The sequence below is a fragment of the Porites lutea genome, chromosome 14, assembly GCF_958299795.1.
Source record: "Porites lutea chromosome 14, jaPorLute2.1, whole genome shotgun sequence".
Taxonomy (NCBI): Eukaryota; Metazoa; Cnidaria; class Anthozoa; order Scleractinia; family Poritidae; genus Porites; species Porites lutea.
The window spans coordinates 454,349-477,240 of NC_133214.1; the positions used below are offsets into that span (position 1 = coordinate 454,349).

The following is a 22,892-nucleotide window of genomic DNA, read 5'->3' on the forward strand; positions in this document are numbered from 1 at the left end:
CTTGGGGTGGGTCAACCTTTGGGATGATAAGGATTTACTAGGATCGGAGGTCCCAGACCATCAGGATCATGGTAGATCAAATGAACCGATGAATTTTTGTCCAGAGTGGAGTCATCAGTTCATTTGATCTACCATGATCTGAGTGATCTCGGATCACTTATTCTCATTCAGATCGTCTCAAAGAGCTCACTCTTAATAATCTACATGCCATGAGAGATCAGCAAACATAGAACCGGTTAACCTTTAAACCAGTAAGTATGGAAACCAGAAACTCATACTAACAGTTCTTCCTTATTTGTAGTGTTCAACTACAAAAGCATTCCTGATGCCTGCCCATTTTGCTGTGGTGTCAACCTGCAAATCGAAGGAACCTACCATCCAAAACCAGGAAATCTAGGATACTCAACACACCCACTCAGTCAGTACTAATGCTGACTGTTCCTCTTCACTTGTTGTTATCATGGATCCACAACTGCATCCCTGATGCCTGCCCCATGCATTCCAGATATCAGACTGGAAACACACTTATGGAAGATACTACCTGTATGAAATTGGTTTCCTTACGGTGGCTGGAGGATTGTGTATGACTAGGTTCCAATGAAAGCTGAACTTGTGGATATGGTGTAGTGGTGTTTGGCTGATGAACTGTTTCGACAGAAACCAGTGTCACTTGGGGTGGGTTGACCTTTGGGATGATAAGGATTTACTAGGATCGGAGGTCTCAGACCACTTGGATCATGGTAGACCAAATGAACCAATGAATTTTGATCTACCATGATCCGAGTGATCTCGGATCACTTATCCTCATTCAGATCGTCTCAAAGAGCTCACTCTTAATAATCTACATGCCACGAGAGATCAGCAAACATAGAACCGGTCAACCAATAAACCAGCAAGTATGGAAAGCAGAGACTCATACTAACTGTTCTCCCCTATTTGTAGTGTTCAACTACAAAAGCATTCCTGATTCCTGCCCATTTTGCTATGGTATCAACCTGCAAGTCGAAGGAACCTACCATCCAACTCCAGGAAATCTAGGATACTCAACACACCCACTCAGTCAGTACTCATACTGACTGCTTCTCTATACTTGTTGTGATCATGGATCCACAACTAATTATGGCTATCATTATCACTCTTGCACAAATCCTCAAAGGAACACAGTTTACAGCAGTCAACATACAGCGATTCATAAGTGGGATTAAGAGACTGTTGATCAATGGTGGTTGTTGTTTTTTCAATTTCAGTACACTTTATGCCATGAAACATTGGTTTGAATTTAAACATTGACTCTTTGTACTTGTTATCATATTTCATATCTTTCAGTTAGAAGGAGTGTGGTGGCAAGATTTCTCGCCTGCCATGTGGAAGAAAGCAAGGAGGCAAGGAGGCCAAGCCACTGTTGTTTTTTCCCTCCACCATGTACCCTGGATTTGTCGATCAGGTATGTGACTTAATTCAATTTTTTGGATTAATAACTGTCTTATACCTTTCCTTGAGAATGAACATTACGTGATTTTCAAGTTGAAAAAAGCACAAAGCATAACAAGAGTGCCTTGTTAAACAAGTATTTGATGATACAATGTGATGCTGATTTTATAAAACTTGTCATTTCAGGTCTTGATCTGCCGAACTTGTTGGACATTATTCTGCCACATCACTTTTAATAAATTGGAGTTACCTCACCTGATAATTGAATACAAAGACAGAAAATCCTGCCAAGTTTCCATTTTACCAAATTCTTTTGGTGGAATCTACCTTGTGCTGGCCAGGGCAGCTTTCAGAGAAGGATGTTTTAGTTGGTGAACAGAGTTCTGGATTTGGCGATCAGGTATGTGACTTAATTCAATTTTTTGGATTGATAACTGTCTGTTATTTTTTTTTAATCTTGCAAGCGGGCAGAATCCTCCAAATCCTGCAATCTGATTTGCTCTAAGAGTGGGCAGTTTTTTATGATCTTGCCCACTAACCTGGGCGGAATCTTTGGCAGCTTCATTCACAAGTTTGTTTGTTGTTTGTGAATGAGCAAAACCGGTGATTTTTAACCATTTTTCTTTTAAAACTTGCGCTATTATTAGCATTAGCTAAAGAAAAGTGAATTTTGTTATTCAGACAAAAAATCTGACGGGGAGAATCAAGCAAGTCAGCCAGGAAAACCGCTAAAGTAAAGCAAAACAGGTGGCTCGTGATGTTGCTTCACTAGCTTTATAAACTACGCTGTAAGTTCTGCAATCTTGCTTTTATTACACCGTTTGCTCTGTTTGTAGGTTTGTTTTCCATTTTTGCTGTCTGAATCTAGATTTTGCCGTTTTTCTTTGAATTTTACCTCACCAGTTTTCTACTTTTCAGAAAAGGTTGTTGTCAACGATTACATTTAGTTTTCAATCTTGAACAAACAACACAAACAACTTTTCCAGCAGTTGGTTATCACCGTTTTCATTTCTTTGTTTATATACTTGCTTAGTTACCCACATTGCCTTCTTTTGTTCCAATTCAATTCAAAACCCAAAGATTGGTATGTTTAATTCGCTCTTTTTATAAAGCCTTTAATAATTGTGCAGTTTTTATCCCACGAGATTGAATTTTAATCTTAAAGTAAATTATTAATATTCAGCTGAAGAAATTCTTTGCTGTATATTCTTTCCTGTAGCTTTTAAGTTCCTCAATTCTTTTATGGTTGTTTGACACTCAGATTATGAATTATCTACCAAAACACAAAAACCTTTCTTTATTCTAAAAGAGAGCTTAATTGTGATAATATAAATTACAAGTTCATAAATCATGTTGTAATGTTTTGTTTTGGTTCGCAATCGATCGCGCGCTTTGGACATCAACATGAAAGCGCCCTTCTTCAACACAAATAGGTTGGAGGCTGAAGTAAAATTTTCCTGAAACTTTTAAATCTCAGTAGGAAAACAAATAAAAATGTTATTCACTGGCCTAGGTCGGTTCATATTGGGAGAAACTGTGCCCTCTGTCTGAGTACCGCCATCGGCCTAGTTTCTCCCAATACGGACCCCCCAGCCGGTGAATAACACACATATATACCTTTCCTTAATCATTAACATCACTGTCTTGGTTTTCAAGTTCAAAAAAGCCCAGAGCATAATAAGAGTAACTTGTTAAACAAGTATTTGGTGATACATTGTGATGCTGATTGCTCTCTGGACACCCTTTCAGTCAGTTCTCATACTGACTGTATCTCTTCACTTGTTGTGATCATGGATCCACAACTGCATCCCTGATACCTGCCCATACATTTTAGATATATGACTGGAAACTTGTGGAAGATACTACTTGTATGAAATTGGATTCCTTATGGTGGCTGGATGCTTGCGTATGGCCGGATTCCAATGAAAGCTGAACTTGTGGAAAGTGTAGTGGTGTTATGTGGCCGATGAACTGTTTCGGCAGAAACCGGTGTCACTTAATCTACATAACACAAGAGATCAGAGATCATAGAACCGGTCAACCAATAAACCAGTAAGTATGGAAACCAAAAAATCATACTAACTGTTCTTCGCTATTTATCATCTAAAAAAGCCAATTTTGAGCTCTCTAGACCTCCTAAACATCTGATTTAATAACACACCCACTCAGTCAGTTCTCATACTGACTGTTCCTCTTCACTTGTTGTGATCAAGGATCCACAACTGCATCCCTGATACCTGCCCCATACATTCCAGATATATGACTGGAAACTTGTGGAAGATACTACTTGTATGAAATTGGATTCCTTATGGTGGCTGGATGCTTGCGTATGGCTGGATTCCAATGAAAGCTGAACTTGTGGAAAGTGTAGTGGTGTTATGTGGCCGATGAACTGTTTCAGCAGAAGCCGGTGTCACTTAATCTACATAACACAAGAGATCAGAGATCATAGAACCGGTCAACCAATAAACCAGTAAGTATGGAAACCAAAAAATCATACTAACTGTTCTTCGCTATTTATCATCTAAAAAAGCCAATTTTGAGCTCTCTGGACCTCCTAAACACCTGATTTAATAACACACCCACTCAGTCAGTTCTCATACTGACTGTTCCTCATCACTTGTTGTGATCAAGGATCCACAACTGCATCCCTGATGCCTGCCCCATACGTTCCAGATATCTGACTGGAAACTTGTGGAAGATACTACTTGTATGAAATTGGATTCCTTATGGTGGCTGGATGCTTGTGTATGGCCGGATTCCAATGAAAGCTGAACTTGTGGAAGGTGTAGTGGTGTTATGTGGCCGATGAATTGTTTCGGCAGAAGCCGGTGTCACTTAATCTACATAACACAAGAGATCAGAGATCATAGAACCGGTCAACCAATAAACCAGTAAGTATGGAAACCAAAAAATCATACTAACTGTTCTTTGCTATTTATCATCTAAAAAAGCCAATTTTAAGCTGTCTGGACCTCCTAAACATCTGATTTAATAACACACCCACTCAGTCAGTTCTCATACTGACTGTTCCTCTTCACTTGTTGTGATCAAGGATCCACAACTGCATCCCTGATACCTGCCCCATACATTCCAGATATATGACTGGAAACTTGTGGAAGATACTACTTGTATGAAATTGGATTCCTTATGGTGGCTGGATGCTTGTGTATGGCCGGATTCCAATGAAAGCTGAACTTGTGGAAGGTGTAGTGGTGTTATGTGGCCGATGAACTGTTTCGGCAGAAGCCGGTGTCACTTAATCTACATAACACAAGAGATCAGAGATCATAGAACCGGTCACCCAATAAACCAGTAAGTATGGAAACCAAAAAATCATACTAACTGTTCTTCGCTATTTATCATCTATTTGTCATCTAAAAAAGCCAATTTTGAGCTCTCTGGACCTCCTAAACACCTGATTTAATAACACACCCACTCAGTCAGTTCTCATACTGACTGTTCCTCTTCACTTTTTGTGATCAAGGATCCACAACTGCATCCCTGATGCCTGCCCCATACATTCCAGATATCTGACTGGAAACTTGTGGAAGATACTACTTGTATGAAATTGGATTCCTTATGGTGGCTGGATGCTTGTGTATGGCCGGATTCCAATGAAAGCTGAACTTGTGGAAGGTGTAGTGGTGTTATGTGGCCGATGAACTGTTTCGGCAGAAGCCGGTGTCACTTAATCTACATAACACAAGAGATCAGAGATCATAGAACCGGTCACCCAATAAACCAGTAAGTATGGAAACCAAAAAATCATACTAACTGTTCTTCGCTATTTATCATCTAAAAAAGCCAATTTTGAGCTCTCTGGACCTCCTAAACACCTGATTTAATAACACACCCACTCAGTCAGTTCTCATACTGACTGTTCCTCTTCACTTGTTGTGATCAAGGATCCACAACTGCATCCCTGATTCCTGTCCCATACGTTCCAGATATCTGACTGGAAACTTGTGGAAGATACTACTTGTATGAAATTGGATTCCTTATGGTGGCTGGATGCTTGTGTTTGGCCGGATTCCAATGAAAGCTGAACTTGTGGAAGGTGTAGTGGTGTTATGTGGCCGATGAACTGTTTCGGCAGAAGCCGGTGTCACTTAATCTACATAACACAAGAGATCAGAGATCATAGAACCGGTCAACCAATAAACCAGTAAGTATGGAAAGCAAAAAATCATACTAACTGTTCTTCCCTATTTATCATCTATTTGTCATCTAAAAAGGCCAATTTTGAGCTCTATGGACCTCCTAAACACCTGATTTAATAACACACCCACTCAGTCAGTTCTTATACTGACTGTTCCTCTTCACTTGTTGTGATCATGGATCCACAACTGCATCCCTGTGCCTGCCCCATATATTCCAGATATCTGACTGGAAACTTGTGGAAGATACTACTTGTATGAAATTGGATTCCTTATGGTGGCTGGATGCTTGTGTTTGGCCGGATTCCAATGAAAGCTGAACTTGTGGAAGGTGTAGTGGTGTTATGTGGCCGATGAACTGTTTCAGCAGAAGCCGGTGTCACTTAATCTACATAACACAAGAGATCAGAGATCATAGAACCGGTCAACCAATAAACCAGTAAGTATGGAATCCAGAAACTCATACTAACTGTTCTTCGCTATGTGTAGTGTTCAACTACAAAGCCATCCCTTATGCTTGCCCTTATTACTGTGGTGTGGACCTAGTAAAGCCAGGATACCCAAATAAGTTGGTACTCAAACTGACTGTTTTTCTACTCTTGTTGTGATTTTGGTCAGTGCATGTCCATTACTTACCTGTCTTCATTTGATTATGGCTACCATTATCACTCCTGCACAAATCCTTGAAGGAACACTGTTTACAGCAGTCAATATACAGCAGATTTATAAGTGGGATTAAGAGACTCTTGATCAATATCAGTTTGTTGTGATACATGTTGTTTCAATTTCAGTACACTTTATGCCATGAAACATTAATTTGAATTTAAACATTGACTCTTTGTGCTTGTTATCATATTTCATATCTTTCAGTTAGAAGGAGTGTGGTGGCAAGATTTCTCGCCTGTCATAAGGAAGAAAGCAGAGGTGTATTCTAGTTCAACCTCTCTCCCTCGAGGTTCCTGTTAAGTGTCTGGCTCTGCTTTCGGGAGGGTTCAGGTTTCCTCCTTAGCTAAGGGGGTTTTTCCTGACGGGCAGCAGACACGATATCATCTTTATTATATTATCGATCAAAGAACTTTACTTAGAGCTTGTTACATTTTTCGTGCTTCACTGCCTTTGCAGTACTTAAGTGTTTTTATTTGTATAAATAAACGGGGACTGATGTTCGCATTACGCTGGGCTTCTATCCAGTGCAGCAGTCATTTTTTCTATTTTTATTTTCACTGTTTACCGTTTCAACAATAGGGAATAGGGAAAACCCAACAAGCAACAAAAGTTAAAAGAAATTACAGTTCCACTACCTAAAAACGACAGCAGCAATGAACGAACGTTGATTGTATACAATCAGTCACTTATATTTACTTAAATACAAGATTTACAATTCTTTCAATTTCTTGGTATTTGACCGTCAGGGGAAAGGAAACAATCGATATCAAGAGTTGTATTAAGAGCTATCCGTAAGAAAGTTCCATTTTTTAGTGCCCCCTTCTTTTTTCTCTATAATAGATCTTAAAATTGACCAGGCATAGAAAATTTGCAAAATTAGGCGATATTTCATCCATTTTGGCTTGCCAAATAATGGAGACAATAGTTTGATTGGCACGAGTATTCTGTAGAATAAGGCTCCGATTACAAGCCCAGAGCAGTAAGGTTCAATAAGTTGTATTTACGGATTAACGGAAGAGCGTTTTGAAGCTAGCAGTCAGTTACACTTTTCCAAAAAGAGGATGTAACATGACAAGACCAAAAAAGATGAATTAGCGTCTCTGAGGAATTGTTGCAAAAGGGACAGTTGTCATTTACTTTTCGTGCTATTTTAAGTAAGAAATCATTGGTTGGTATGCGCCTATGTAATAGTTTAAATTGGAACGCTAGACAGCAGTTTGGTACTTTTTGTACCGTTGCGCCATAAGATAGGCAAGTTCCCAATTAAAAGTTCATTCTTCGTCTGAGTAATTACAGTCTTGAAGCCATTTTAGTTGGCTTTTATGTAGGGTTAAACTTTTGGTTCTGATCAGTTTTTGGTAAATTAAGGACCATTAATGGACCTGGCTTTTCTCTCTGAACAATTTTTTCACTTTATTTTTTAAAAGTTATAGTCCCTTTTCTCAGCAGTATCGGTAACATTTTGCGAATTTGTTTGACAGCTGATAATAAACCAGAAAAGCTGAGCGGGCATACTCTTAAATCATGTTTGGAGGCAAAATCTTCGAGAGTCAGAAAATTATCGTTTCCTTATTGGAAGTGTTTAACTTTGGAGATACCTATGCTTACAGTATTTCCAGCAACTCAACATCCTCGGAGACCCAGGGGCAGATAGTGGGGGCGAGGGAAAGTCTAAACGGCCGAAAAGATGCGGCACGAAGAAAAGTAAAGAACGGCGAGAAGAGCTCTTCTCGCCGTTCTTTCCTTTTCTTCGTGCCTCATTTTTCCGCCCGTTTAGACTTTCCCTCGCCCCGTTTATCTGCCCCTGGGTCTCGGAGGATTGCAACTCAAAAGCTTCATGATGTTTTCAGTTTTTTCGTTGCACCTCAACCTTAAAGCCATGTCCGGGTCAGTTGACAGCCACAGACCTTGTTTTGACTTTATATTTTGGCCATTTAAACTTCTTTCCTGAAACAAGTATTTGTTCATGCTCCATCTTAAAAACGATCCAAAGAGCTTCTGTTTTGCTATCGTTTAACTTGCTGCCGGAGATCTTGCTAAAATCACGTAAAATTTGTATTGCTGATGTAAGGGAGTTCTCTGAACCGTCTAAGATATAAGAATGGTATCATCAGCGTATTGGCTTATTTTAACTTCGTCATTACCTAGAGAAAAACCTCTTATGCTCTTATTGTTTCGGACGGTCTTGGCCAAGACCTCCGCAACAAGAATAAACAAGTGTGGGAAAAAGGGAGGTGGTCGTTAGTTTTCTTTGGCTCAAGTGTCTGTCGGCTATTTTCTCATTATAAAATATGGACCGCTAAATCATGCTATTTTCTTGTTACGATAATCTTATTATAACTTTCTCTCATATTTATAGCCGGATTAATAAACTAAAAGTTAATGTGCTTTGGTTGTAAGATTTTTTGGCAGAGAGTAACATAACCTTGTTTGGACGTCGGGATATAACTATAGGAAGGACTTACAAATTTTAAAAATTTCCAAAGGGGTTAACACATGATTTTGGTCAAAAAATTGAAAAATTCTTCTCCTTTCACTTTTGCTCAAGAAAGGCTTAAAATGTTGTGATGTTCCTGATATAAAATACACCTTTTCAAGCTATAAAGATATACTTTTGAAAAAATCGCCATATTGGATTTTTTTCAAAGGGGTTAACCCATAATTTTAGTCCCAAAACTGGAAAATTCCTCTCTTCATTTTCCCTCAAAATATGCTTTGAAATGATGTTTGGTTATATTCTTGACATCAAATAAGCCTTTCCTTGCTATAAAAATATCTTTTTCAAAAAGTCGCCGTTCTGGATTTTTTGCAAAGGGGACAAACCATGATTTTGCTCAAACAGTTGGAAAATTCCTGAAATCAATCTAAGAGTCGATTTTGAGCTCTATGGACCTCCTAAACACTTCATATGATAAAAACAGCTGTTTTCCGTTTAAGATAGCCGATTTTCGGCTCTCTCGACCTCTTAAACAGCTGATTTAATAAACACAGATGCTTTCCATCTAAAATAGCCGATTTTGAGCTCTCCGGACCTCTTAAGCCCCTGGCCGCGGTTGTTCAAAAGGTGGATGGCGCTATCTACTAGATAAATCTCTCTCCATTGGATAGCCCAATTGGTTTCCGTAATACTTATCCACTAGATAGTGATTTATCCGGTGGATAGCGCTATCCACTTTTAAACAACTGGGATCTGATTTGATAAAAACAGCTGTTTTCCAACAAAAATAGCCGATTTTGAGCGCTCTGAACATCCTAAACACCTGATTTTACAAAAACAGCTAAAATAGCCGATTTTGGGCGCTTTACACCTCCTAAACATCTGAATTTATTTAAAAAAGCTATTTTCCATCCAAAATTGCCGATTTCGAGCTTTCTGCACTTCATAAACACCTGATTTAATAAAAAACAGCTGTTTTCCCTCCAAAATAGTCAATTTAAGCTCTCTAAACCTCCCAATCACTTGATTTAATAAAAACAGCTATTTACATCCAAAATAGCCGATTTTAAGCTCTCTGGACCTCCCAAACACCTGATTTAATAAACACAGCTGTTTACCATCCAAAATTGCCGATTTTGAGCTCTCGAGACCTCCTAAAAACCTGATTTAATAAAAACAGCTGTTTACCATCCAAAATTGCCTATTTTGAGCTCTCTCGAGCTCCTAAAAACCTGATTTAATAAAAACAGCTGTTTACCATCCAAAATTGCCTATTTTGAGCTCTCTCGAGCTCCTAAAAACCTGATTTAATAAAAACAGCTGTTTACCATCCAAAATTGCCTATTTTGAGCTCTCTCGAGCTCCTAAAAACCTGATTTAATAAAAACAGCTGTTTACCATCCAAAATTGCCTATTTTGAGCTCTCTCGAGCTCCTAAAAACCTGATTTAATAAAAACAGCTGTTTACCATCCAAAATTGCCGATTTTGAGCTCTCTCGAGCTCCTAAAAACCTGATTTAATAAAAACAGCTGTTTACCATCCAAAATTGCCTATTTTGAGCTCTCTCGAGCTCCTAAAAACCTGATTTAATAAAAACAGCTGTTTACCATCCAAAATTGCCGATTTTGAGCTCTCTCGAGCTCCTAAAAACCTGATTTAATAAAAACAGCTGTTTACCATCCAAAATTGCCTATTTTGAGCTCTCTCGAGCTCCTAAAAACCTGATTTAATAAAAACAGCTGTTTACCATCCAAAATTGCCTATTTTGAGCTCTCTCGAGCTCCTAAAAACCTGATTTAATAAAAACAGCTGTTTACCATCCAAAATTGCCGATTTTGAGCTCTCTCGAGCTCCTAAAAACCTGATTTAATAAAAACAGCTGTTTACCATCCAAAATTGCCTATTTTGAGCTCTCTCGAGCTCCTAAAAACCTGATTTAATAAAAACAGCTGTTTACCATCCAAAATTGCCTATTTTAAGCTCCCTGAACCTCCTAAAAACCTGATTTTATAGAAACAGCTGTTTTCCATCAAAAATTGCCGATTTTAAGCTCTCTCGACCTCCTATACACCTGATTTTATAAAAACAGCTGTTTTCCATGTAAAATAACCTATTTTGAGCACTCTGGACCTCGCAAACCCCATATTTAATAAAAACAGCTCTTTGCCATTAATTCAAAATAGGCGATTTTGAGCTCTCTGGACCTCCTATACACCCGATTTTATAAAAACAGCTTTTTTCCATCTAAAAAGCCAATTTCAAGAACTCTGGACCTCCTAAACAACTGATTTAATAACACCAGCATTTTCCCATCTAAAAATCATTCACTCATAGATTGACTCATTGATTCTTATATTTTTTTATTTTGCCATTAACCACGTAAGAATACAGCACCAATATACAAAAAAATTGATAATACAATACTAAAAAGGAAATAGACACTATTCTAAGTAAATTAGTTGAAAAATTAAAACTAAATTTACAAAATTTGCATTCGCTTGAAATAATTCACGATAAAAAACAGAATTTTTCAAAAAAACCGCATTTTTCTAAAGGGGTTAACCCATGCTTTTGGTCAAAATATGTATTTTTTTCTTTAGTTGTTTTCGGTCAAACTAAGACTAGAAATAATGTTTAATAATGTTCTAGATACAAAAAGAAAACCTTTTTTGGCCATAAAAAATTCAATCCTTTAAGTCCCAAAAATCGCATTTTTCCAAAGGGGTTAACCCATGCTTTTGGTCAAAATATGTATTTTTTTCTTTAGTTGTTTTTGGTCAAAATAAGACCAGAAATAATGTTAAATAATGTTCGAGATAGAAAAGAAACCTCTTTTTGGCCCTAAAAATTTAATCTTTCAAAGTTCCAAAAATCGTATTTTTCCAAAGGGGTTAACCCATGCTTTTAGTCAAAAAATTTACTTTTTTCTTGAGTTGTTTTCGGTGAAAACAAGACTAGAAATAATGCTTAATAATGTTCTAGATACAAACGAAACCTTTTTAGGCCATAAAAAATTCAATCTTTTAAAGTCCCAAAAATCGCATTTTTCCAACGGGGTTAACCCATGCTTTTGTTCAAAAAATGTATTTTTTTTCTTTATTTGTTTCCGGTCAAAATAAGACTAGAAATAATTGAAAACGTTACAAGAAGTCTTTTGCAGGGACTGATCAAACAACGTGAAATAGAGTTAAGTTGCGATATTTCGACTGGCCAATACCAGTCTTCATCAGGTTTATTGAGATATCACGAATTTACACAAATATATATGACGTAAAATAATGACCGGAAATTACACAATATGACGTGGTATGGTGTGGCTACGCAAAAAGACAAGATAACAAAAAAATAAAAGATATACTAAATATAGTTACAGTTCATCACGTTTATTGATGACCAGAGGCTCAATTGTCTTAGCTTTATGGATAAGGTGGGCTTCACGTGCTTTCCTGAGAGAATCACGCCCACTTTTAAGTTTTTCAATAGGAATCAAAAGCATATGATTGTAGGAATGATTACTGGTAAGAAAGTGTTCTGAAACTGCAGTGTCGATGTAATTACCAGTAGGGTTGAGTATAGGTCGTCTGTGTCCATTAAAACGGTCTTTGAGGCGACGTTTAGTTTCTCCAATATATTTGTAGATTACACAGGCGACATTAAATCCAATAGATAACATTAAAAGTTTCACAACTGATATGAGATTTGATGTGGCGAGTCTCACCTGTAGAATGAAAAGTATATTGATTACGGCCATGTTCAATATAAGGACAGCTGGTGCAATTCCTGTTGTTTAAAAATGTTATAGATGGAAAAGAAACCTTTGTTGGCAATAAAAAATTCAATCTTTCAAACACCCAAAAATCGCATTTTTCCAAAGGGGTTAAAACCCATGCTTTTGGTAAAAAAATGTAGTTTTTTTTCTTGAGTTGTTTTCTGTCAAAATAAGACCAGAAATAAGGTTCTAGAAACAAAAGAAAGTTTTTTAAGCCATAAAAAATTTCAATCTTTCAAAGTCCCCAAATCGCATTTTTCCACAGCGGTTAACCCATGCTTTTGGTCAAAAAATCTATTTTTTTTTTCTTGAGTTGTTTTCGGTCAAAATAACACCAGAAATAATGTTAAATAGTGTGCGAGATAGAAAAGAAACCTTTTTTGGCCCTAAAAAAATGTAATCTTTCAAAGTCCCAAAAATCGCACTTTTCCAAAGGGGTTAACCCCTTTTTTTTTTGGTCAAAAACTGTATTTTTTTTCTTGAGTTGTTTTCGGTCAAAATAAGACCAGAAATAATGTTAAATAGTGTGCGAGATAGAAAAGAAACCTTTTTTGGCACTAAAAAATGTAATCTTTTAAAGTCCCAAAAATCGCATTTTTCCAAAGGGGTTAACCCATGCTTTTGGTCAAAAAATGTAGTTTTTTTTCTTGAGTTGTTTTCGGTCAAAATAAGACCAGAAATAATGTTCAATAATGTTCTAGAAAGAAAAGAAACCTTTTTAGGCCATAAAAAATTCAATCTTTTTAAGTCCCAAAAATCGCCTTTTTTACAAAGGGGTTAACCCACGCTTTTGGTCAAAAAATGTATCTTTTTTCTTGAGTTGTTTTCGGTCAAAATAAGACCAGAAATAATGTTAAATAGTGTGCGAGAGAGAAAACAAACCTTTTTTGGCTCGAAAAAAATGTTATCTTTTAAAGTCCCAAAAATCGCATTTTTCCAAAGGGGTTAACCCATGCTTTGCGTAAAAAAATGTAGTTTTTTTTTCTTGAGTTGTTTTCGGTCAAAATAAGACTAGAAATAATGTTTAATAATGTTCTTGAAAGAAAAGAAACCTTTTTAGGCCATAAAAAATTCAATCTTTTTAAGTCCCAAAAAATCGCCTTTTTCCAAAGGGGTTAACCCATGCTTTTGGTCAAAAAATGTATTTTTTTTCTTGAGTTGTTTTCGGACAAAATAAGACTAGAAATAATGTTAAATAGTGTGCGAGATAGAAAAGAAACCTTCTTTTGGCCCTAAAAAATGTAATCTTTCAAAGTCCCAAAAAATCGAATTTTTCCAAAGGGGTTACCCCATGCTTTTGGTCAAAAAATGTATTTTTTTTCTCGAAACTAAGACTACAAATAATGTTTAATAATGTTCTAGAAAGAAAAGAAACCTTTTTAGGCCATAAAAAATTCAATCTTTCAAAGTCCCAAAAATCGCATTTTTCCAAAGGGGTTAACCCATGCTTTTGGTCAAAAAATGTATTTTTTTCCTTCATTTGTTTTTGGTCAAAATAAGACTAGAAATTATGTTAAATAATGTTATAGATAGAAAACAAACCTTTTTTGGCAATAAAATATTCAATCTTTTTAAGTTCCAAAAATCGCATTTTTCCAGAGGGGTTAACCCATATTTTTGGTCAAAAAATGTAGTTTTTTTCTGTAGTGGTTTTCGGTCAAAACAAGACTAAGACTAATAAGTCCTAAAAATCAAATCACATTTTTCCAAAGGGGTTAACCCATGCTTTCGGTAAAAAAATGTAGACCAAAAACAAAGAAAGATCAATTTTAATTTTTCAGCTTAAACATGGATTAACCCCTTTGGAAAAATCAGTAGTATGCGACTCTTTAAAATGGACATTTTTATAGTCTAGAAAGCCTTGTCTACTATCTAGAACATCAGCGAACAATATTTGTAGCTCTATTTTGACCAAAAAAAAGAAAAGTCAGATTTCAAATTTTCAACTTAAACCATGGGTTAAACCCTTTGGAAAAATCACTAACATGGCGAATCTGTAAAATAGACATTTTTAGAGTCCGGGAAGCCTTTCCTTCTATCTAGAACATCATTAAACAATGTTTCTAGCTCTATTTTGACCAAAAACAAAGATACATCAAATTTCAATTTTTTGACTTAAACCATGGGTTAACCCCTTTGGAAAAATATCTAATATAGCGACTCTGTTAAATGGACATTCTTCTTAGTTTGGAAGGACTTTCTTTCTATGTAGAACATCAGAAAAAAATATTTCTAGGTCGATTTTGTCTAAAAACAAACAAAGATCAAATTTCAATTTTTCAACTTAATTCATGGGTTAACCCCTTTAGAAAAATCACTACTATAGTGACTCTATAAAATGGACATTTTTACAGTGTGGAAAGCCTTGTCTTCTATCTAGAACACCAGCAAACAATATTTGTAGCTCTATTTTGACCAAAAACAAAGAAAAGTCAGATTTCAAATTTTCAACTTAAACCATGGGTTAACCCCTTTGGAAAATTCACTAATATGGCGACTCTGTAAAATAGACATTTTTAGAGTCTGGAAAGCCTTTCCTTCTATCTAGAACATCATTAAACAATGTTTCTAGCTCTATTTTGACCAAAAACAAAGATACATCAAATTTCAATTTTTTGACTTAAACCTTAGGTTAACCCCTTTGGAAAAATCACTAATATGGTGACTCTGTAAAATGGAAACTCTTCTTAGTTTGGAAGGACTTTCTTTCTATGTAGAACATCAGAAAAAAATATTTGTAGGTCGACTTTGTCTAAAAACAAGCAAAGATCAAATTTCAATTTTTTAACTTAAACCATGGGTTAACACCTTTAGAAAAATCACTACTATGGTGACTCTGTGAAATGGACATTTTTATAGTCTGGAAAGCCTTGTCTTCTCTCTAGAACACCAGCAAACAATATTTGTAGCTCCATTTTGATCAAAAACAAAGAAAAGTCAGATTTCAAATTTTCAACTTAAACCATGGGTTAACCCCTTTGGAAAAATCACTAATATGGCGACTCTGTAAAATAGACATTTTTAGAGTCTGGAAAGCCTTTCCTTCTATCTAGAACATCATTAAACAATGTTTCTAGCTCTATTTTGACCAAAAACAAAGATACATCAAATTTCAATTTTTTGACTTAAACCTTAGGTTAACCCCTTTGGAAAAATCACTAATATGGCGACTCTGTTAAATGGACATTCTTCTTAGTCTCAAAAGCCTTTCTTTCTATGTAGAACATCAGAAAACAATATTTCTAGGTCGATTTTGTCTAAAAACAAGCAAAGATCAAATTTCAATTTTTCAACTTAATTCATGGGTTACCTCTTTGGAAAAATCACTAATATGGCGACTCTGTTACATGGACATTCTTCTTAGTCTGAAAAGCCTTTCTTTCTACGTAGAACATCAGAAAACAATATTTCTTGGTCGATTTTGTCTAAAAACAAGCAAAGATCAAATTTCAATTTTTCAACTGAATTCATGCGTTAACCCCTTTGGAAAAATCACAAATATGGCGACTCTGTAAAATAGACATCTTTAGAGTCTGGAAAGCCTTTCCTGCTATCTAGAACATCATTAAACAATGTTTCTAGCTCTATTTTGACCAAAAACAAAGATACATCAAATTTCTATTTTTTGAATTAAACCTTAGGTTAACCCCTTTGGAAAATCACTAATATGGCGACTCTGTTACATGGACATTCTTCTTAGTCTGGAAAGCCTTTCTTTCTATGTAGAACATCAGAAAACAATAATTCTAGGTCGATTTTGTCTAAAAACAAGCAAAGATCAAATTTCAATTTTCAACCTAATTCATGGGTTAACCCCTTTAGAAAAATCACAAATATGGCGACTCTGTAAAATAGACATCTTTAGAGTCTGGAAAGCCTTTCCTTCTATCTAGAACATCATTAAACAATGTTTCTAGCTCTATTTTGACCAAAAACAAAGATACATCAAATTTCAATTTTTTGACTTAAACCTTAGGTTAACCCCTTTGGAAAAATCACTAATATGGCGACTCTGTTATATGGACATTCTTCTTAGTCTCAAAAGCCTTTCTTTCTATGTAGAACATCAGAAAACAATATTTCTAGGTCGTTTTTGTCTAAAAACAAGCAAAAATCAAATTTCTATTTTTTAACTCCTTTAAAAAATCACTACTATGGTGACTCTGTGAAATGGACATTTTTATAGTCTGGAAAGCCTTGTCTTCTATCTAGAACACCAGCAAACAATATTTGTAGCTCCATTTTGATCATAAACAAAGAAGAGTCAGATTTCAAATTTTCAACTTAAACCATGGGTTAACCCCTTTGGAAAATTCACTAATATGGTGACTCTGTAAAATAGACATTTTTAGAGTCCGGAAAGCCTTTCCTTCTATCTAGAACATCATTAAACAACGTTTCTAGCTCTATTTTGACCAAAAACAAAGATACATCAAATTTCAATTTTTTGACTTAAACTATGGGTTAACCCCTTTGGAAAAATCTCTAATATAGCGACTCTGTTAAATGGACATTCTTCTTAGTTTGGAAGGACTTTCTTTCTATGTAGAACATCAGAAAAAAATATTTCTAGGTCGATTTTGTCTAAAAACAAACAAAGATCAAATTTCAATTTTTCAACTTAATTCATGGGTTAACCCCTTTAGAAAAATCACTACTATAGTGACTCTATAAAATGGACATTTTTACAGTGTGGAAAGCCTTGTCTTCTATCTAGAACACCAGCAAACAATATTTGTAGCTCTATTTTGACCAAAAAAAAAGAAAAGTCAGATTTCAAATTTTCAACTTAAACCATGGGTTAACCCCTTTGGAAAATTCACTAATATGGCGACTCTGTAAAATAGACATTTTTAGAGTCTGGAAAGCCTTTCCTTCTATCTAGAACATCATTAAACAATGTTTCTAGCTCTATTTTGACCAAAAACAAAGATACATCAAATTTCAATTTTTTGACTTAAACCTTAGGTTAACCCCTTTGGAAAAATCTCTAATATGGCGACTCTGTAAAATGGAAACTCTTCTTAGTTTGGAAGGACTTTCTTTCTATGTAGAACATCAGAAAAAAATATTTGTAGGTCGACTTTGTCTAAAAACAAGCAAAGATCAAATTTCAATTTTTTAACTTAAACCATGGGTTAACACCTTTAGAAAAATCACTACTATGGTGACATTTTTATAGTCTGGAAAGCCTTGTCTTCTCTCTAGAACACCAGCAAACAATATTTGTAGCTCCATTTTGATCAAAAACAAAGAAAAGTCAGATTTCAAATTTTCAACTTAAACCATGGGTTAACCCCTTTGGAAAAATCACTAATATGGCGACTCTGTAAAATAGACATTTTTAGAGTCTGGAAAGCCTTTCCTTCTATCTAGAACTTCATTAAACAATGTTTCTGCCTCTATTTTGACCAAAAACAAAGATACATCAAATTTCAATTTTTTGACTTAAACCTTAGGTTAACCCCTTTGGAAAAATCACTAATATGGCGACTCTGTTAAATGGACATTCTTCTTAGTCTCAAAAGCCTTTCTTTCTATGTAGAACATCAGAAAACAATATTTCTAGGTCGATTTTGTCTAAAAACAAGCAAAGATCAAATTTCAATTTTTCAACTTAATTCATGGGTTACCTCTTTGGAAAAATCACTAATATGGCGACTCCGTTACATGGACATTCTTCTTAGTCTCAAAAGCCTTTCTTTCTATGTAGAACATCAGAAAACAATATTTCTAGGTCGATTTTGTCTAAAAACAAGCAAAGATCAAATTTCAATTTTTCAACTTAATTCATGGGTTACCTCTTTGGAAAAATCACTAATATGGCGACTCCGTTACATGGACATTCTTCTTAGTCTCAAAAGCCTTTCTTTCTATGTAGAACATCAGAAAACAATATTTCTAGGTCGATTTTGTCTAAAAACAAGCAAAGATCAAATTTCAATTTTTCAACTTAATTCATGGGTTACCTCTTTGGAAAAATCACTAATATGGCGACTCTGTTACATGGACATTCTTCTTAGTCTGAAAAGCCTTTCTTTCTATGTAGAACATCAGAAAACAATATTTCTAGGTCGATTTTGTCTAAAAACAAGCAAAGATCAAATTTCAATTTTTCAACTGAATTCATGCGTTAACCCCTTTGGAAAAATCACAAATATGGCGACTCTGTAAAATAGACATCTTTAGAGTCTGGAAAGCCTTTCCTGCTATCTAGAACATCATTAAACAATGTTTCTAGCTCTATTTTGACCAAAAACAAAGATACATCAAATTTCTATTTTTTGAATTAAACCTTAGGTTAACCCCTTTGGAAAATCACTAATATGGCGACTATGTTACATGGACATTCTTCTTAGTCTGGAAAGCCTTTCTTTCTATGTAGAACATCAGAAAACAATAATTCTAGGTCGATTTTGTCTAAAAACAAGCAAAGATCAAATTTCAATTTTCAACCTAATTCATGGGTTAACCCCTTTAGAAAAATCACAAATATGGCGACTCTGTAAAATAGACATCTTTAGAGTCTGGAAAGCCTTTCCTTCTATCTAAAACATCATTAAACAATGTTTCTAGCTCTATTTTGACCAAAAACAAAGATACATCAAATTTCAATTTTTTGACTTAAACCTTAGGTTAACCCCTTTGGAAAAATCACTAATATGGCGACTCTGTTAAATGGACATTCTTCTTAGTCTCAAAAGCCTTTCTTTCTATGTAGAACATCACAAAACAATATTTCTAGGTCGATTTTGTCTAAAAACAACCAAAATCAAATTTCTATTTTTTAACTTCTTTAGAAAAATCACTACTATGGTGACTCTGTGAAATGGACATTTTTATAGTCTGGAAAGCCTTGCCTTCTATCTAGAACACCAGCAAACAATATTTTTAGCTCCATTTTGATCATAAACAAAGAAGAGTCAGATTTCAAATTTTCAACTTAAACCATGGGTTAACCCCTTTGGAAAATTCACTAATATGGTGACTCTGTAAAATAGACATTTTTAGAGTCCGGAAAGCCTTTCCTTCTATCTAGAACATCATTAAACAACGTTTCTAGCTCTATTTTGACCAAAAACAAAGATACATCAAATTTCAATTTTTTGACTCAAACTATGGGTTAACCCCTTTGGAAAAATATCTAATATAGCGACTCTGTTAAATGGACATTCTTCTTAGTTTGGAAGGACTTTCTTTCTATGTAGAACATCAGAAAAAATATTTCTAGGTCGATTTTGTCTAAAAACAAACAAAGATCAAATTTCAATTTTTCAACTTAATTCATGGGTTAACCCCTTTAGAAAAATCACTACTATAGTGACTCTATAAAATGGACATTTTTACAGTGTGGAAAGCCTTGTCTTCTATCTAGAACACCAGCAAACAATATTTGTAGCTCTATTTTGACCAAAAACAAAGAAAAGTCAGATTTCAAATTTTCAACTTAAACCATAGGTTAACCCCTTTGGAAAATTCACTAATATGGCGACTCTGTAAAATAGACATTTTTAGAGTCTGGAAAGCCTTTCCTTCTATCTAGAACATCATTAAACAATGTTTCTAGCTCTATTTTGACCAAAAACAAAGATACATCAAATTTCAATTTTTTGACTTAAACCTTAGGTTAACCCCTTTGGAAAAATCACTAATATGGTGACTCTGTAAAATGGAAACTCTTCTTAGTTTGGAAGGACTTTCTTTCTATGTAGAACATCAGAAAAAAATATTTGTAGGTCGACTTTGTCTAAAAACAAGCAAAGATCAAATTTCAATTTTTTAACTTAAACCATGGGTTAACACCTTTAGAAAAATCACTACTATGGTGACTCTGTGAAATGGACATTTTTATAGTCTGGAAAGCCTTGTCTTCTCTCTAGAACACCAGCAAACAATATTTGTAGCTCCATTTTGATCAAAAACAAAGAAAAGTCAGATTTCAAATTTTCAACTTAAACCATGGGTTAACCCCTTTGGAAAAATCACTAATATGGCGACTCTGTAAAATAGACATTTTTAGAGTCTGGAAAGCCTTTCCTTCTATCTAGAACATCATTAAACAATGTTTCTAGCTCTATTTTGACCAAAAACAAAGATACATCAAATTTCAATTTTTTGACTTAAACCTTAGGTTAACCCCTTTGGAAAAATCACTAATATGGCGACTCTGTTAAATGGACATTCTTCTTAGTCTCAAAAGCCTTTCTTTCTATGTAGAACATCAGAAAACAATATTTCTAGGTCGATTTTGTCTAAAAACAAGCAAAGATCAAATTTCAATTTTTCAACTTAATTCATGGGTTACCTCTTTGGAAAAATCACTAATATGGCGACTCTGTTACATGGACATTCTTCTTAGTCTGAAAAGCCTTTCTTTCTACGTAGAACATCAGAAAACAATATTTCTTGGTCGATTTTGTCTAAAAACAAGCAAAGATCAAATTTCAATTTTTCAACTGAATTCATGCGTTAACCCCTTTGGAAAAATCACAAATATGGCGACTCTGTAAAATAGACATCTTTAGAGTCTGGAAAGCCTTTCCTGCTATCTAGAACATCATTAAACAATGTTTCTAGCTCTATTTTGACCAAAAACAAAGATACATCAAATTTCTATTTTTTGAATTAAACCTTAGGTTAACCCCTTTGGAAAATCACTAATATGGCGACTCTGTTACATGGACATTCTTCTTAGTCTGGAAAGCCTTTCTTTCTATGTAGAACATCAGAAAACAATAATTCTAGGTCGATTTTGTCTAAAAACAAGCAAAGATCAAATTTCAATTTTCAACCTAATTCATGGGTTAACCCCTTTAGAAAAATCACAAATATGGCGACTCTGTAAAATAGACATCTTTAGAGTCTGGAAAGCCTTTCCTTCTATCTAGAACATCATTAAACAATGTTTCTAGCTCTATTTTGACCAAAAACAAAGATACATCAAATTTCAATTTTTTGACTTAAACCTTAGGTTAACCCCTTTGGAAAAATCACTAATATGGCGACTCTGTTAAATGGACATTCTTCTTAGTCTCAAAAGCCTTTCTTTCTATGTAGAACATCAGAAAACAATATTTCTAGGTCGTTTTTGTCTAAAAACAAGCAAAAATCAAATTTCTATTTTTTAACTCCTTTAAAAAATCACTACTATGGTGACTCTGTGAAATGGACATTTTTATAGTCTGGAAAGCCTTGTCTTCTATCTAGAACACCAGCAAACAATATTTGTAGCTCCATTTTGATCATAAACAAAGAAGAGTCAGATTTCAAATTTTCAACTTAAACCATGGGTTAACCCCTTTGGAAAATTCACTAATATGGTGACTCTGTAAAATAGACATTTTTAGAGTCCGGAAAGCCTTTCCTTCTATCTAGAACATCATTAAACAACGTTTCTAGCTCTATTTTGACCAAAAACAAAGATACATCAAATTTCAATTTTTTGACTTAAACTATGGGTTAACCCCTTTGGAAAAATCTCTAATATAGCGACTCTGTTAAATGGACATTCTTCTTAGTTTGGAAGGACTTTCTTTCTATGTAGAACATCAGAAAAAAATATTTCTAGGTCGATTTTGTCTAAAAACAAACAAATATCAAATTTCAATTTTTCAACTTAATTCATGGGTTAACCCCTTTAGAAAAATCACTACTATAGTGACTCTATAAAATGGACATTTTTACAGTGTGGAAAGCCTTGTCTTCTATCTAGAACACCAGCAAACAATATTTGTAGCTCTATTTTGACCAAAAAAAAAGAAAAGTCAGATTTCAAATTTTCAACTTAAACCATGGGTTAACCCCTTTGGAAAATTCACTAATATGGCGACTCTGTAAAATAGACATTTTTAGAGTCTGGAAAGCCTTTCCTTCTATCTAGAACATCATTAAACAATGTTTCTAGCTCTATTTTGACCAAAAACAAAGATACATCAAATTTCAATTTTTTGACTTAAACCTTAGGTTAACCCCTTTGGAAAAATCTCTAATATGGCGACTCTGTAAAATGGAAACTCTTCTTAGTTTGGAAGGACTTTCTTTCTATGTAGAACATCAGAAAAAAATATTTGTAGGTCGACTTTGTCTAAAAACAAGCAAAGATCAAATTTCAATTTTTTAACTTAAACCATGGGTTAACACCTTTAGAAAAATCACTACTATGGTGACATTTTTATAGTCTGGAAAGCCTTGTCTTCTCTCTAGAACACCAGCAAACAATATTTGTAGCTCCATTTTGATCAAAAACAAAGAAAAGTCAGATTTCAAATTTTCAACTTAAACCATAGGTTAACCCCTTTGGAAAAATCACTAATATGGCGACTCTGTAAAATAGACATTTTTAGAGTCTGGAAAGCCTTTCCTTCTATCTAGAACTTCATTAAACAATGTTTCTGGCTCTATTTTGACCAAAAACAAAGATACATCAAA

At 34.8% G+C, this 22,892-nt stretch overlaps 1 long non-coding RNA gene across 1 annotated transcript; it reads left to right on the plus strand.

The window, feature by feature from the left end:
* Positions 1-529: 529 nt before the first annotated feature.
* Positions 530-7,459, plus strand: LOC140924364 (uncharacterized). Its single transcript, XR_012164259.1, has 4 exons — positions 530-1,444; positions 1,618-1,831; positions 2,113-2,219; positions 6,462-7,459. It is a non-coding gene; the product is annotated as an uncharacterized lncRNA (long non-coding RNA).
* The last annotated feature ends 15,433 nt before the right edge of the window (positions 7,460-22,892 follow it).